Below are 12,687 nucleotides of genomic sequence, written 5' to 3'. Positions count from 1 at the left end.
TAGCGGGCAGCTCCCATGCGGTCGATTAGTTCATCTGCCCGGGGGATGGGATGTGCGTCTGTTCTGGTGACCGCATTCAAGCCCCGGTAGTCGACGCAGAACCGGAGTTCCGGTGTGGTGCCGGGGGTGGCTGCTTTGGGGACCAGTACTACTGGGCTGGCCCAGGGGCTGTCTGAGGGCTCAATGACCCCGAGCGTGAGCATCTTGGTTACTTCTTCTTGGATGCAGGCCCGTACCCGATCTGGTACGCGGTAGGCCCGGTGGCGGATAGGGGGGCTGTCCCCCGTGTCCACGTCGTGCACACACCAGGAGGTGACACCTGGGGTGAGGGAGAACAGGCTGGCGAACTGCAGCAGAAGGTCTCGGCATTCTTGGCGTTGTTCCAGGGTGAGGGCCTCCGAGAGTCGGACCCCGTCCACGGAGCCGTCTTTCTCCCGAGTCCGTAGGAGGTCAGGGAGGGGTTCGGAGTCTTCTTCGGCTCCATTGTCTGTGGCCATCAGGAGGCTGAGTTCTGAACGCACGAAATGGGGTTTCAGTCTATTAGCATGGAGGACCCGGAGGGGGTTCCGTGAAGATTCCATGTCGATGAGATAGGTGACAGGGCCCTTGCGCTCGACTACTTTGAAGGGCCCCGTCCACTTGTCTTGCAGGGCGCATGGTTCGGTGGGGGACATTACCCATACTTGTTGGCCGGGTTCAAATTCGATGGAGGAGGCATTTTGGTCATACCACTTTTTCATGTCCTCTTGACTGGCCTCCAAGTTTGCTTTCGCTATCTCCCTGAATCGTCGGGTCTGGTTGCGGAGGGTTAGGAGGTATTTGAAGACATCTGGAGGGTTCTTTAGAGGGGGCATTTCCCAGCCTTCCTTGACTAGGCTGAGCGGCCCCCGTACGGGGTGTCCATACAACAGTTCAAACGGGCTGAAGCCGAGGGACTTCTGGGGGACTTCTCGATATGCGAAGAGGAGGCACGGCAGTAGCACATCCCACTGGCGACGGAGGGGCTCTTCCAACCCCCCAATCATCCCTTTGAGCGTGCGGTTGAACCGCTCAACGAGTCCGTTCCCTTGAGGGTGATAGGGGGTCGTGAATCGGTAGGTGACCCCACACTGTTGCCAGAGGGACTTCATATATTTTGAAATAAAGTTCGTGCCTCTGTCGCTGACGACTTCTCGGGGGAAGCCCACACGGGAAAAGATCCCCATCAGGGCCCGGCCGACTACCGGGGCTGTCACAGTTCGCAGGGGAACAGCCTCGGGGTAGCGGGTGGCGTGGTCCACCAGTACCAGGATGAACCGATGTCCTTGTGCTGTACGGGGGTCCAGGGGCCCCACAATGTCTATCCCGACCCTCTCGAACGGGGTGGTGACCACTGGAAATGGTTGCAGGGGGGCTTTTAGTTTGCGGCCGCTCTTCCCACTGGCTTGGCACGTGGGGCAAGATCGGCAATGCTGGAGTACATCATTCCTCATTTTAGGCCAGAAGAAGTGGGTCACTAGGCGGCTGTAAGTTTTATCCTGACCCAGGTGCCCAGCCAGGGGGACATCGTGGGCCAGATTTAGCAAGAAGTCTCTAAAACGGAGGGGCACCACTAGCACTCGACTGGCCCCCAACTCCGCGATCCTTTGTTCACTGTATAGCAGATCATTGTCCCAATAGACCCAATGTGTTCCGGAGGTATCCCCTGCGCTCTGGGCGAGGGCTTGTTGGCGGAGTCCCTCGAGGGAGGGACAGGTCTTCTGCTCTTGGCGAAACTGCTCCTGTGTGGGCCCCCCCTCTTGATGCCACTGGTCGAGGCCCGAGAGGTCCGGGGGTTGAGCTGGTTCTGGGGGGACGGCACGGTCGGCGTCTTCTACTGGAGCGACCGGGGGAGGAGGCGCCGGCCATTCAGGTTCCTCGGGTTGGGGATTGGCACGGGCGGCCATGGACCGGGTGGTGACGCACGCCCAGTCCGGGATGCCTAACATCCCCAGGTGTTCTCTTCGTTCTACGGCTGCCCACGGGGAGCTTTCAAGGTCATTCCCCAGGAGGCAGTCTACGGGAGCATCATCTCGGACCGTCACCTTCAACATGCCGGAGACTCCTCCCCATTCGAAAGGGACGCAGGCCATCCGACACAGACTCTCCGAGTTATCGGCTGAACGGACAGGGCAGAGAATATTTGGTAGGAACTGTTCTGGGGTCACCAGGTGACAGCGGACGGCTGTTACACTGGCCCCGGTGTCACGGAGGGCTTCGGCCCGGCGTCCATTGATGCTCACCCATTGACTGTACTTCCGGGTGTTAGCGGGTAGGGGGACCCGCGGGACCATGTCTTTCCCCCCTAAGCAGGCTAGAGCCATGGCGGCTGGCTCCCATTCTTGATGTTCTTGCTCATATTCTTCTTGTTCCTCGGAGATCTGCTCTTCCCCTAGGGCAGCAGCAGCCACCTGGCGGGGTCTCGGGCTCTGGTTCTGTGGGCAATTTGGGTCGTTTGCGTAGTGGCCGACTCGCTGGCATCGGTGACACGTGACATTGGCCCTATATCCCGGTCGTGCCGGGGTGCTGCCCCGGTTGGCCGGGGGGGTGGTGCTGGCAGCGGGGGCGGCCGGAGCGCTGTCTCTTCCTCGTCCTTGGCCCCCTCCTCCTCCTCCTCGGGGACGGTGCTGACCGTGGTGGTTTCGGTTCTGTTCATAGGACCCATTTCGGCCCACTCTGGTGATTTCCCACCGGTCAGCTTCGGCTGCGAGCTGCCGTGGATCAGTCAATTTGCTGTCGAGGAGGTGCTGCCGGAGCTCGATGAAGCAATTGTTTGACAGATGCTCCCACACCATGAGGTTGAAGAGCTGTTCGTACGTTGTGACATTGCTTCCTTTGATCCAACCCTCGAAGGCTCTGCTGAAATAGTTCACGTACTCCACCCAAGTTGTACCCGGGATGCGGGTGCAGTCTCTGAACCTCTGGCGGTACATCTCGGGTGTGAGCCCATAGCGGGTGAGGAGGGCCGCTTTCATGTGGTCGTAGGAGGTCATCAGATGGTCCGGGAGCTGTAGCAGGGCATCGCGGCCCTCATTGAGGAATCTCCCCCATAGACCGGCTCCCCAGTCGCTTCGATCGATCCGGTGGGAGGTCATAGCTATTTCGTAGGCCTTGAACCATTGTTGGATGTCGTCCTCTCGGAAGTATTCTCGGACGACATCCTTGGGGATGTGTACTTTCTTATCTGTTGCTCCCGGGGTGCGGGGTTGCTCGGTCGCCCCTGATTCCTTGTTTTGCTTGCGTAAGTCTATCTCGGCTAATTTGCGCTCATGCTCATACGCCAGTCTTTTTTCCTCGAGCTCTCTTTGTCTCTGTTTTTCCTCTCTTTCTTCTCGGAGCCTCAGATGTTCTAAGTTCAGTTTCTGTTCGGCCAACTTGAGTTCACCATCCATTTTGAGCCGGGCCATTTCTAGTTCATGTAGTCGGGTTCTTTCTCGTTCTTGGATCTCGTCTTGTGAGAGACCCGTTCTTCGCTCCTCGGGAGCCGTGGTGTCTTTTTCTGCTGCTGCGACATTTTGGTCCGGGGGTCTGACGGCCCCGGTTTCTGCCCAGGACTCAAGGGCGTGCTTGAAATCGTCTTTGGTACTTAGACCGGTGGTAGCGATACCTAGTTCGATGCAGAATTGTTTTAATTCACGATGGCTGTATTCTTCCAATTTCTCCATCTGAAATTTCTCGGTGGATCCGCTTTCTTTGGTTGTCATCGTGATTTCGTCGTGGGGTGAGCTACTCTCTGTACGATTATGCGGTGATTCGGATCGCGCCGCTGGCCACCAATGTTAGACGGACCGGGAGGGTCGGCCGAGTATAAGGGGAGAGGTCTCCAGGGAGAGCCGTCTCCAGCGATCGTACAGACAAGTAACTTCCCCCCCACAGACGGACACCACACAAGGATAAGGTTAAACGATACTTTATCAGCAATTCTTCGAGTACGGTCAAATGATACAAGGAGGTCTGGACTCAGGGGTCCCCTCGGTTCGGGTCTCTGGTTGGGAAAAGGGGTAGCGGGACAGTCTTGTTACCAATTGGGTGGATGGATAGCTCTCAATCCTCGAGCTCGGCGTTCTCGATGATCGGGCCGCGGCGGAGCCAGCAGGTCCCGAGGTGGTTGAAGGTAGCGACGGTCCGCGGCGGAGCCAGCAGGTCCCGATGAAGATGGTGGTACAAACGGTCCGCGGCCACGCCAGCAGGTCCCGACGACGATGAAGGTTTACGAAGGTTGCGGCAGCGCCAGCAGGCAGGACGATAGTTCACAAGGTAGGGCTACGGCAGCGCCAGTAGTCCGTCAAGGATGAGTTCTTCTCTGCGTCTCTCGACTCCAGGATACAACTGCCTTCCTGCTCTGGAGCTGCCTCAGTTATAGGGCTGGCGCCCTTTGATGTCCGGACCCTCGCACTTGGAGGTCGGGGGTCCAGGATGAGGGAGTCCAGACACCCAGCAGGGGGGTGGAGCCAGCGCTCGGGGGAGCTGGGGGCGAGCGGTACCTGGCGGGGGAGAGCCATCGACACCTCTTTCTCCCATTGACCTGCCAAGTAGTCCGCTCACCTCCTGGGTGGATGGTGGTGCCGGGATGTCTGAGGCCTGGCCAGGCCCAGGGTTAGGGTCGATCGGAGGCCAGGCGGCCTCATGGTGCAGTGTCCAAGATGGCGCCCAGGTCGGATGCGCGGGCCAGTAGGGGATCAGGCCCAAGAGGTCGAGATGTTCAGAGGCAGGGGTCCCGGAGGGGACGGAAAACGTGGAGAGGTGGTGTGTAACACTGGAGGGACCGGGCTCGGGCCTGGTCGGGCAGAGGGGGAGCGGGCCCTTCATGTGGCCTGTCCAACACTTAGTGCACCTAACCTCAGTGCACCTGACCTTAGTGCACCTAACCTCAGTGCACCTAACCTTAGTGCACCTAACCTCAGTGCACCTGACCTTAGTGCACCTAACCTCAGTGCACCGAACCTCAGTGCACCTGACCTTAGTGCACCTAACCTCAGTGCACCTAACCTCAGTGCACCTGACCTTAGTGCACCTAACCTCAGTGCACCGAACCTCAGTGCACTTGACCTTAGTGCACCTAACCTCAGTGCACCTGACCTCAGTGCACCTAACCTCAGTGCACCTGACCTTAGTGCACCTAACCTTAGTGCACCGAACCTCAGTGTACCTGACCTTAGTGCACCTAACCTCAGTGCACCTAACCTCAGTGCACCTGACCTTAGTGCACCTAACCTCAGTGCACCTGACCTCAGTGCACCTGACCTCAGTGCACCTGACCTCAGTGCACCTAACCTCAGTGCACCTAACCTCAGTGCACCTGACCTTAGTGCACCTAAACTCAGTGCACCTGACCTCAGTGCACCTGACCTCAGTGCACCTGACCTCAGTGCACCTGACCTCAGTGCACCTAACCTCAGTGCACCTGACCTCAGTGCACCTGACCTCAGTGCACCTGACCTCAGTGCACCTGACCTCAGTGCACCTAACCTCAGTGCACCCGACCTTAGTGCACCTAACTTAGTGCAACTAACCTCAGTGCACCTGACCTTAGTGCACCTAACCTCAGTGCACCTGACCTCAGTGCACCTGACCTCAGTGCACCTGACCTCAGTGCACCTAACCTCAGTGCACCTGACCTTAGTGCACCTAACCTCAGTGCACCTGACCTTAGTGCACCTAACCTCAGTGCACCTGACCTTAGTGCACCTGACCTCAGTGCACCTGACCTCAGTGCACCTAACCTCAGTGCACCTGACCTTAGTGCACCTAACCTCAGTGCACCTAACCTCAGTGCACCTGACCTTAGTGCACCTAACATGAGTGCACCTGACCTCAGTGCACCTGACCTTAGTGCACCTAACATGAGTGCACCTGGCCTCAGTGCATCTGACCTCAAGGCACCTGACCTCAGTGCACCTGACCTTAGTGCGCCTGACCTCAGTGGACCTAACCTCAGTGCACCTGGCCTTAGTGCACCTGACCTCAGTGCACCTGACCTCAGTGCACCTGACCTCAGTGCACCTAACCTCAGTGCACCTGACCTTAGTGCACCTAACCTCAGTGCACCTGACCTCAGTGCACCTGACCTCAGTGCACCTAACCGCAGCCTCAGTGCACCTGACTCAGTGCACCTAACCTTTAAAAGGGGCGCACGCAGGTAGCGGCACGCTGTCTTCCTTTTTCTACTTGAGGCCTATTCACTGCATGTCACTGCAAGTCACTGTATGTCACTGCATGTCACTGAATGTCCACGCATGACAAGCTTGTGTAATTTGCTCAGGATGTTCTGCAAACATATTTAAGATTAAGTGCAAGTTCTTGTGCAGACTGCTAGTTACAGGTTTGGGTGTGCTCTGAACTCCAGGGGGTGCTGATACTTCCTGAGATGGGTGTTGGGTGCCAGAAACGATATCTTCGCATTAGGTTACTCCTGGGGCACATCTCCTGGTGGGAGATGCCATCTCACAGGTGAGCCCCAGGTGTGATGAAACCTTCATGGTCGGGCTTGCAGCAGAGCAAGTGTAGAGAGGCCTGCAGACACCAGGCCCATGGTGAGATAGATGGGTAACAGGCTGCAGGGCCTTCCTGCACCTAAATCAATCCTGCCCTAGAGATGAGAAGGTGAAGGAGGCACAGAGGGCTGACAGACGTGTTCATGGACTCCATCTTGGATTGGGCTTGGCACTAGCTGCAGCACTCACACGTTGGGCTGCCCCTTGTGTCCGGCAATTGGTCCTCGTGGCAGGACTCCTCCCCCCCCTGCCCTGTGATTCACACTTCTTAGAATCAGTTAATGCTGTTTCTCAGCATTCCATTCATCTCATTCGCATCAGGACACAGCAAGAACAAACTTTTTTGTAGTCTTAAACTCCATGCCTGGCTCTTAAGGGGTGACTGAGCTTTTCCCTGTTCAAGGTTCGATACTTCCCAATGAATAGTGCGTAGAGATCTGAGCCATAACATGTGAAGCGTGTGGCCAGCTTATACCTAGAAGTAGTTGCAGTTTCTGCTGGGCCAGCTGCGCCACACTTGAAAATTCTAAGGGAACTAACCAAATTGAAGAGTATCTTTCTTTGTTCATACCCCAGCCCCACGGAGGATACTGAGGTGTCCTGTAAAACATTGCAGTGTTTCTAAATTCATGGTGATGACAGACATTTTCACTAGATAATAAATCCTCTACAAAATCAATGCAGATGTTATGGGCAGCAGGGAAGGCAACTTGAGACGTATTCTATGCGTGGTGTGCATGATGTGTCCTGATTGGCTGAGTGTTCCTTACTACATATGGGGCCTCATTTATGAGGCCGTGCGTCACTTTTACACTGCTGACGCGTCACTTTTTGTGACGCACCAGTGGCGTAAAAAATGCGCCTTGTTGCGCCATATTTACAAAGTGACGCATCTAGGTAGATGCTTCACTTTGTAAACCCCTGCGCTACATCATACCCACGCCAGGTATAATGTATGCAAGGGGGGGCGTATTGACACAAAGAAGGGTCGTAGAAGTGACGCAGTGAAATATATGAGATTTCACTGCGTCACTTTTAGGACGCCGTTGCGTCAAAATCTTGCGCCTGCCTCACAGCAGGCGTAAAACTGACGCAGGCCCTTTCACATGGGGCTTGCCCCATGTCAAAGGACGCATTGCTGGAGTTGCGTCACTTTTGTGACACACTCCAGCAATGCGTCACTTTAGCGCTTACAGATACGTCAGTATTTCTGACGTATCTGTAACTCCTTGCGACATGATGCGTCATACATTAAATATGACGCATAAGGAATGTCGCAAGGAGTGCGCACTGAGAAGTGACGCATCGCTGCTTTCACGCAGCGATGCGTCATTTCTCATAAATGAGGCCCATGGTATCTAACTTTGTGCTATTTTCGGAACATGCCTTTGGCCAATTGTGTTTTATTGGGACCAATTTCCTCGGACCTGTTTGTGGTGTGACAAATGCAAAAAGAATAATTGATGGACATAATGTTAAAAAATGTCAAACATGTACCCCAGTACAGAGATATTTGCCTAAATCCATAGTTATTGTGGTACTGATGCCATTTCAGCTTAAACCCAGACATATGCAAATGAGTCTTGACCTTGCTCCCTATGGGAACAGTCCAGCCCAAACTGCCAGACCTGGTTCTCCCTGGACTTGAAACAACCATCCTAGGACTGGTTTTGGGGTTTCACCCCTCAACAGCCAGGCTAGCTTGACTCCAGTGGCATGGAGAGCACAGGACTCACGTCTGAGCATACCCGTCCCACTCGGGGTGACAAATGCAAAAAGAGCAATTGATGGACAGAATGCCGAACAATGTCAAACATTCACCCCAGTACTGAGATCTGGGCCATAGTATTTTCAGGTTCTCCTGCCATTCCAGTTTAAACCGAGCCATATGCAAATCAGTCTTGACCCTGCTCCCCGTGAGAACAGTTGAGGCACAGGGTCAAAACTGATTTGCATATGGCGGGGTCTAAACTGGGGAGGCATGGTGTGCAAAAGAACGATGGATTTAACCCAGATCTCTTGACTGGGGTGAATGTTTTGATTTGTTCTGCATTCCATCCATAAATTGTGTGTCTATTGCTTTCTCGCCCTAAGTGCGCCGGGTATGCCCAGATGTGGGTCTCAGGCACACTTTGCCACTGGATTCAAGTTAGCCTGGCTGAGTAGGGATGGAAGCCTGAAACTGGTCCCAGGATGCTTTTTTACGGTCCAGGGAGGACCTGGCTTGGCAGTTTGCGCTGGACTGTTCCCATGAGGCACAGGGTCAAGACTGATTCGCAAATGGCTGAGTCTAAACTGGGATTGCATATGGCGGGGTCTAAACTGGGGAGGCATGGTGAGCAAAAGAACGATGGATTCAACCCAGATCTCCTGACATTTCTAAAACCGCCGCCACCGCCGAGAGTCTTACTTACCTAAAGACACGCACAGAAGCCGGCAGACTTCACCGCCACTACCGCCGCCACCGCCAAGAGTCAAGGGACATCGGACTCCGCGCCGCCGCTCCGGGAGACTTCAAATCCCAGCAGGCATTGCGGCGGCGCGTCTGAGTGACGCGGTAGCGCCCTGTGAGCGCCAAACAGATGCTCAAAAGAAGGAGAACCCCGGCAGAGCGGGGGAGACATTTCTAAAACCGCCTCCACCGCCGAGAGTCTTACTTACCTAAAGACACGCACAGAAGCCGGCAGACTTCACCGCCACTACCGCCGCCACTGCCAAGAGTCAAGGGACATCGGACTCCGCGCCGCCGCTCCGGGAGACTTCAAATCCCGGCAGGCATCGCGGCGGCGCGTCTGAGTGACGCGGTAGCGCCCTGTGAGCGCCAAACAGAAGCTCAAACAAAGCTCATACATTAAATATGACGCATAAGGAATGTCGCAAGGAGTGCGCACTGAGAAGTGACGCATCGCTGCTTTCACGCAGCGATGCGTCATTTCTCATAAATGAGGCCCATGGTATCTAACTTTGTGCTATTTTCGGAACATGCCTTTGGCTAATTGTGTTTTATTGGGACCAATTTCCTCGGACCTGTTTGTGGTGTGACAAATGCAAAAAGAATAATTGATGGACATAATGTTAAAAAATGTCAAACATGTACCCCAGTACAGAGATATTTGCCTAAATCCATAGTTATTGTGGTACTGATGCCATTTCAGCTTAAACCCAGACATATGCAAATGAGTCTTGACCTTGCTCCCTATGGGAACAGTCCAGCCCAAACTGCCAGACCTGGTTCTCCCTGGACTTGAAACAACCATCCTAGGACTGGTTTTGGGGTTTCACCCCTCAACAGCCAGGCTAGCTTGACTCCAGTGGCATGGAGAGCACAGGACTCACGTCTGAGCATACCCGTCCCACTCGGGGTGACAAATGCAAAAAGAGCAATTGATGGACAGAATGCCGAACAATGTCAAACATTCACCCCAGTACTGAGATCTGGGCCATAGTATTTTCAGGTTCTCCTGCCATTCCAGTTTAAACCCAGCCATATGCAAATCAGTCTTGACCCTGCTCCCCGTGAGAACAGTTGAGGCACAGGGTCAAAACTGATTTGCATATGGCGGGGTCTAAACTGGGGAGGCATGGTGTGCAAAAGAACGATGGATTTAACCCAGATCTCTTGACTGGGGTGAATGTTTTGATTTGTTCTGCATTCCATCCATAAATTGTGTGTCTATTGCTTTCTCGCCCTAAGTGCGCCGGGTATGCCCAGATGTGGGTCTCAGGCACACTTTGCCACTGGATTCAAGTTAGCCTGGCTGAGTAGGGATGGAAGCCTGAAACTGGTCCCAGGATGCTTTTTTACGGTCCAGGGAGGACCTGGCTTGGCAGTTCGCGCTGGACTGTTCCCATGAGGCACAGGGTCAAGACTGATTCGCAAATGGCTGAGTCTAAACTGGGATTGCATATGGCGGGGTCTAAACTGGGGAGGCATGGTGAGCAAAAGAACGATGGATTCAACCCAGATCTCCTGACATTTCTAAAACCGCCGCCACCGCCGAGAGTCTTACTTACCTAAAGACACGCACAGAAGCCGGCAGACTTCACCGCCACTACCGCCGCCACCGCCAAGAGTCAAGGGACATCGGACTCCGCGCCGCCGCTCCGGGAGACTTCAAATCCCAGCAGGCATCGCGGCGGCGCGTCTGAGTGACGCGGTAGCGCCCTGTGAGCGCCAAACAGATGCTCAAAAGAAGGAGAACCCCGGCAGAGCGGGGGAGACATTTCTAAAACCGCCTCCACCGCCGAGAGTCTTACTTACCTAAAGACACGCACAGAAGCCGGCAGACTTCACCGCCACTACCGCCGCCACTGCCAAGAGTCAAGGGACATCGGACTCCGCGCCGCCGCTCCGGGAGACTTCAAATCCCGGCAGGCATCGCGGCGGCGCGTCTGAGTGACGCGGTAGCGCCCTGTGAGCGCCAAACAGAAGCTCAAAAGAAAGAGAACACCCGCGTCGCGGAACGCCCGGGGCGAAGCCCGGGCAAAGGGCGGGCCCTCTACGGCCCTCATCGGCAGGAGGAGGCAGGGCTGTTGCGTGTTTATCTAGGTTCCTGATCGATACTGTGACCTTATGCCCCTATTCGGCTATAAATCCATTTATTCCCTATATTGGCATAACCGTTCAAGTGCGATTTTCTGAAAAGTCATCTCTGGCCTCACACGAACAGAGCCACATTCCAGCATAGTTCCCTCTGCCACTTCCTCTGCGACCAATTAGTGCAATGACAGAGCAGTAGTCACTATCTGATATTCCTAGATAACACTCCGAGTTCTTCAACAAGATAAAAACTCAGCAAACCTGGAAATCCCCGCTTGCTATGTTTTGATTAGTAATAGAACTCTAATGAGCAACTGATAACTATCACTTCCTAGTGACATCTTTAATTGACGTCTTATGTCCAGCAAACTTGCGTCAAACCCGGCACCTGTCAGGTATAAATATTACCAACGTTGCCTTAAGCAATGCCTGTTGTACGAGCTACTGAAGCCAGCTGCCTGCACGACCCCGTGTTGGTAAATCTAGCACTCTGTCGCTGCAGCCTGCTATCCTGTGGTGGTGAAGCTGCTGATACCATTATCGCCGCTAAAGCGCGACCTATGGTGCAGTACGCTTAAGGAGCTGAACAGCCGTCCCTCTGCGAAGACATCCAGCAGATTCCAGCTGCCCGCGGACGCTGTCCCCCCTCCTTCCTCGACGCGCTGAAGAGCAGCCGCTGCCTTTCTCGTGCAGAGAAATCCAGCTCCGGCGTTTTCCGGTCTACCCTCGCGGGTGACTGGGATATCGAGAGAGACCCCTGAAGGAGATACCAATCCTCCATCATTCTATTCAGAGGTATGGTGTTGACTAAACCCTTAGACGAGAATTCTTGAAACAAACCTTGGCAAAACCAACTTAACTTAAAGCTACTTACTTACTCCCCTTCCACGTGTTAGGCTTAGGTCAGGCACACTGGGGTAGGCTTAGTTAGAAGCACCAGTTGAGTATGTTAGCCTAATGTATATATGACTGTATATATGTTTTATTACTTTTAAACCATTGTATGGCTAAGAAACCATATCAATGCTTTTACAGTTCTATTTCGCAATACTTATCTTACTGTACGTACTTTTTATAATAACAATTATTGCAATTGTGGCAATACATTTCTCTTGTACGAGAAGAAAGACTGTTCAATAAATGTTAACCCTTTATTGACAAACGCCCGTCTCTCTATTCTCTACATCTCGTGAAAGTAAACTGCACTAGACTGACTGAGTGAAATACATGTCTATTGTTTCACACGACCCTAGAGATTGACTCTTGATCTGAGGAGCAAAGTTGTCATGTTGCACGGTTGTTGGAAAACTGAATCCCTTCTTGTCTGTGCCAAGGAAGCTGATCACTTCCTATGCAGAGAACAAAGTTTCCAGTGACCTCTGAGCTAGTTGGTAACACAATCCAATTAAGTTTAGCATAGTCAGTGGAGGCCTGGAATATCCGCAGTTCCACGTCGATACTACTGTTTATGTTATTCCAATGCGCAGGGCCTAGTGGGAAACTAGGAACTACACTACATGGCGCCCAACGTTTGGTAAGGCGATAAACTAACGCAAGACTTGTAGAGTAACTCAGTCGTGCATATTTCACACCCCTTTCTCCCGTAAATACTCCAATAGACGTCTGGAGTGGGTG

Source organism: Lissotriton vulgaris, unplaced genomic scaffold, assembly GCF_964263255.1.
Source record: "Lissotriton vulgaris unplaced genomic scaffold, aLisVul1.2 SCAFFOLD_864, whole genome shotgun sequence".
Classification (NCBI taxonomy): Eukaryota; Metazoa; Chordata; class Amphibia; order Caudata; family Salamandridae; genus Lissotriton; species Lissotriton vulgaris.
The sequence above is the reverse complement of the archived record's forward strand: the minus strand, read 5'-3'. Positions refer to the sequence as shown.